Genomic DNA, 5,947 nt, shown 5'->3' with positions numbered 1-5,947 from the left:
CTTCCTTCTATCCCAAGTTGTTAATCATGTTACTATTAAACCACTGCTCTAGGTCACCAAAGAATAAGGAGTTCCTTTAATTAACATGAACCACATACATACACAAAAGTCACACTAAGAGGCAATTCACTTATAAAACTTTAATAATATAAAAATAACATAACACAATCTTAACTAATAAAATCCAATATAAAAAGTAAATTAGATATACATTGAAGATTTAGAAAGAAAAAAAGATTGTTCGAGTAAAAAGATGTAGATAAAATCAAAGATCTTAGAAGAAAATGATAATAATTAATTGAAATAAATAAACACAATATAAAAAAAAACTTAATAAAAAGATAATAAGATATCATGAAGAAGATGATAGGGAAAAAAAGTAAATAGAAAAAAGAAAAATAACAAATATGAAATCTTATGGATTTGAACGAGATGGATAAAATATGTATTTTTAATTCAAAACTTTGTTAAAATCTATTTTAATTATTTTAATTTTCATATATGTATGAAGTCTTAATTGAATAACACAAGATAAAGTATGAATCCAATACATTTCTATGTAAACCATTCTCATAAGAGAGATGATTTGATCACTACAATTCAAATAAATTTATTCAATGATAAAAAATTAATTTAATTTCAACAATACTTAATAATTCTAAAAAAGACGCATAACATATTAAAAAAAAAACCTATATATCTTATTTGATTCAAAGTTGCAACAATAACCCTAAACCAAAGGACTAAAATAAATTTTCATTTAAAAAAATAAAAAGAATGTCCACTTTTGAAAATAGTTTAAAACACAATTTTCCTAAAATAAAATTGGGCTAAAAAATGGGCCTCGATTAATAACCTAGAAGATCCAGGAAGACCCGATCCATATCTCACTGGTTACACAGATTGTGTGAACAAAAACCCTAACGGCTTCCTTCATTCCCTTTATAAGCACCACATGCTCTTCTCTCTGAAAATACCAATCTCGTGTTCCTTTTATTTTTTCTGTTCTTAATTTCGAAGTTTTTAATTCAATTTTCATTGATATAGCATCTATATACGTATTCTTCTACGATTGATTATTTTCTCATATTTTTCTTTCTTTCTGAAATTTCACAAATTTTTTCATTTGAATCGCAAGTCAGCTTCTTGATTGAACTCTGTTGATTCTACGGTTCAATCAATTATATTTATATACTTGCGGATATCAATTTCGATGCAGGCTCACTCGTCTGATTTTGATTTCAATCTGATCTTTCAGGCCCTTTAGTACTGCAACATTTTTTTATTTATCTTTTTTCATTTTCATTTTACTTTTGAAGCAAACTCACTCTGTCCCTTAACTGTGTATTACACGAATGTTTTGAGGCAATTTCTTCGTTTGCGACATTAATTTAGTTGTGGTTCTGTCATTTGCTCGCACGATCTATTTTGATTGCGTCGGGCTCATTGCTGAACTGCATCTACATCTTCTATATTTGGTGGATTTTTTTTATTTATTTTTATTTAAGCGTTCTTGAATTGTTTTATAATATACCTAAACAAGTTTTCCCATTCCGCCTTCTGCTTTCGTTGATATATAAATTTAATTTTGATTAATTTTATGATTATATGTTTCTCATTGTTTTCAACTTTTTTAATGAATTAGAAAATTAAGATTTGTTAACACCATAATACATCGATTTAATTTTGATTAATTTTATGATTATAGGTTCCTTTTCAACTTTTTTAATTAATTAGAAAATTAAGATTCATTAACACCATAATATATAATTATGTATTTAATCCAAATTAAATTAATGGATGCATATTAGTAAAAAAATGAATAATTTTGTATAATTCAAACAAATCAAATAAATGGAATTATATTAATAAAAAATAAAATTTGTAAAATTTAATACAGAATAAATTAATTGTTGTATATTAATAAAAATTAAATTTTGTAAAATTTAATACAAATTGTATATTAATAAAAAATTGAATTTTGTAAATGGAAATATTAATAAAAAATAAATTTTGTAAAATTTAATACAAAATAAATTAATTGTTGTATATTAATAAAAAATTGAATTTTGTAAATGGAAATATTACTAAAAGTAAAAGTTCTCTCTAATAAAAAATAAATTTTGAAAAATTATATTAATAAAAAATTGAATTTTGTAAATGGAAATAAAAGTTCTCTGATATGTTTGTTGATATTTATTTTAGTTTGTTTACCACCACTATTCATTTTAAATAATATTTATATATGAACTATAATATTTATGATAATTTAAACTAATTTATAATTAAATTTATCAATAAATTTTTGAAAGAAAATAAATCACTTAATATGAAAATTAATATAAATTTTTGTACGATATCTTTCATATTTATTAAGTCACTTTTAATTGGTTCTCATCTATTTTAATGATCTTAAATATAAAAAATGAAAATCAAATCTTATTCATTGATAACTTGAATAATCAATCACTCTTAGTTTATTCAATTTATGAACTTAAAAAATAGTATTTGTGTGAAGAATATCATTTCATAAAAAAATAAATAACATTTGTAAAAATTGAAGTTGGAACTTGGAACTGTCGGGACAATCATTTAAGGATCTTACTGGAGAAGGTGGAGAAGATCGAAGCTCAATTGGCTAGAGTTTTTTACCAATTATCTTAAATGTCAATTGAGCTTCATTAAATATCCCGTAATGTCCTTTTTGTACCTAGAGAAGGACGACCTCGAGAGAGCAGATGATCGGTAGAGTAGGTCCTCTATATCGTTCCTACTGCATAGGTCTAAGGTAATTAACGATGCTAGTAGAGAATCAGTAGTCACTCACCCTTCTCTAACAGGGGCAGTGCCACCTATAGAACGGGAAAGTTCATCCTCTCTTAAAGTCCTTTATGGATTTAGAGTCAGGAATAGAGTTGTGGCAAGCAATATAGATCACCCATTACGCTCCCTCTAAAAAAACCTTCTTAGTAAAGCTTTGGCCCTATGGAGAAAAGGGAAGTGCGGATCTGGAGTGTTTGGACGAGAAACAAAAGGCTTTGCAGCACGATGAGTTGTACCGCAATTTTATTTTCCGGGCATATGAGAAAAGAGTCCAGCCGAGCATATTTGTTTGCTAGTTTCTTGATCTCGGAAATCTTGTACTCAAAGTCACAGATAAAGTTTACTACCCAATGACAGAGTGGATGACCCCCCATTCTTTCTAGTGGGTTTTATCCCGTCCCTTTTGGGACCATTCACCCTTTTCCTAGCATAGGTAGAACCCTTTTTCCCATACATAACGATGGTTCCAAGCAAGATGAGTAGTTTATAGTCGACTCAATATCAACGAAAACCCTCAATTTTATCTTTTTAGTACCGATGGTCTTGTAATGCACCCTTCATCGAAAGAGTAGTTGAAAGACCCACCTCTGTATAAACCTTTAGGTTGGGAGATATCAAAGGGGAACCTCGTCTAGCTTATCTGTCCCTGTATTATTCAACTCGTCTGTCCATTTATCTTGTTCAAAGTAGAAGGAAGATTTTAATCCTTTCTTTCGAGGGTAAACTGCCAGTCTCTAGACTGGAAAAGATTCAATTCACTTCTTGACCAATTTCTTAGGCCCGCTTCTATGTCCTGTAACTTCTAAGGCTTCTCACAGGCATTTGCTTTAAAGGGGGTAAGGATGGTGCCGAGATCGTAACAGAAAGGAGTTGATAGTCCCGTCTGCTAGGCTTTTCCGAACTTCCCTTCTTCTACCTGTTAAATCCTTTTCTTCTGCTTTTTCCCAACGATATATCCCCATTCATTAAAAAAAGAAAGCATATATTAGTTCCAGAGAATCATCCGAACATTCTGAGATACGGTTGTCAAATGGGAGAAGAGGAACGAGAGGCGTCACTAAGCTTTCCGGCTCACTAGTAAGTGACGAGGGGTTTGAATTTCATTCTCAGAACCTCCTTCGAATTACAGTACTGGAGGGGGTCTCACAGGCATCTCTCTTCGAGCGACAGTGCAAGCTCGGATGGTGTTAACGCTGGCAGAAGGTCCGAAGATTCATTTCAAAAAATAGGAATGTCAGAGCAGTTAGTCCGCATGTCCTTAACTACCTTGTTCCTGATTGGATTACTTTCTTAGTGTGGCATCTTTTTGTTCGCTGTCCACTAGTGAGATTATCATATATAAATGTAGATAGAGAAAGAGGCTAAGCCTACGTAACGCAATGGTAACAATTTTGTTCCCCATGATGTTGATTGCTTATTATCATTGGAGAGTCTGATTCTAAGCGGTAACAATTTTGTTCGCTTATCAAATATGTTAAGTATTGCAAGTATGACCAGATTTGAAGAATGAACTCCTTTGTGTCCGAGTCCCACATTGTTTTTTCCTAATATTATGGTAAAAAGTTTGATCAAATGGTATTGCATAAGTGGGTTGAAATGGAAGTGGACTTTTGAGAAATAAACATATGCAATGAAATGGGCAACATATGCAATGAAATGCGCTTTAGGCACAAAATGTTCTTCCAAAATTTTATTTAATTAAATAACAATTAAATTATTATTTCTCTAAAAAAATATTAAATCAATTAAAAATATTATTAAATATTAAAATATCATAGTCATCCTTATTAAATATTAAATTAGTTAAAATATTTCGACATCAAAAGGTCGTTTTTAGAGTTGGTAGTGATTTCTTCTTCCCCATGTCTTATTTATTGTTCAAAGAAAAAAATGAATATTATAAATTAAATATCTTAATTGTTTCTCCAACCGACATTTCACTTTATCCTCGATAACTTTACATTAGAATGCAAACACTATGATATAAAGTATATCTATTTAAGATGCGTGCAATATTATTTTGCACAATCAACAAATTTCCTACCTATGATTATCTGGCTGGATACAGTATCAAAGGATATAAAGTGTATCCTATATGTGAATCTATTAAATATTTTCACCAACATGAATTTGGAAAAAGGGTCTCTAACACCAAAATTAACCACCATCAATTCAAGACTAGAATAAGCCATATTTAGGTCTATAAAGGGAATACCTAAATCTAGGTTTTATGAGTTTGTCATCCAACATGATTGAAAACTCATAAATGAACAAAAGTTAATAAGCACGTACCTTGTGTTTAATATATGTTTAATATATCTGCTTGAAGAAATGAGATGAAAATGCAGGATAATTAAAGCAAAGCTCTAACAAATCCAAAAGTCTTATAGTTTTATGTGCTTAAAAGATTTAGTAAATTTTAATGATTATAATGTAGAAGAAGAAAGATTGAAAAAAATGAGAAATTCCTAATTATTGGCTCTAAGAGAATCTAATTCAAAAGAGCATCATCAAGAAATAATTTCATTTACTAAAAGATCATTTGTCATTTTGTGTTCAAAATGTTTTATCATTATAATATATTGACTTAATTGTAACTTTGGTCTCTCTATTATACTTTATTTTTCCCCCCGATTTTGGTCCCTCCATTTTAAAATTCGGTTTTTAGTCCATTTTATAAATAAAAAAATCTAGAACTTTAGTCTCCTCTCAGATTTAACACCAATTTTTAATGACATGACACTTACGTGATGATGTGTCATTGCCACATTTACCAAATTTAAATTCATGTCACTTAAAATGAATATTATAAATTATTTTTTGATGATGCATATTATGGTGAAAAGTTTAAGATGCGTGCAATATTATTTTGCACAATCAACAAATTTCTTACCTATGATAATCTGGCTGGATCAAGTGTCAAAGGACATAAAGTGTATCCTATATGTGAATCTATTAAATATTTTCACCAAGTTGAATTTGGAAAAAGGGTATTTAACACCAAAATTAATCACCTTCGATTCAAGACTAGAATAAGCCACGTTTCAGTCTATAAGGGGAATACCTAAATCTAGGTTTTATGAGTTTGTCATCAAACATGATTGAAAATCATAAATGAACAAAA

The sequence above is a fragment of the Lathyrus oleraceus genome, chromosome 1, assembly GCF_024323335.1.
Source record: "Lathyrus oleraceus cultivar Zhongwan6 chromosome 1, CAAS_Psat_ZW6_1.0, whole genome shotgun sequence".
NCBI classification, from domain to species: Eukaryota; Viridiplantae; Streptophyta; class Magnoliopsida; order Fabales; family Fabaceae; genus Lathyrus; species Lathyrus oleraceus.
Note: the sequence above shows the minus strand (reverse complement) of the source record.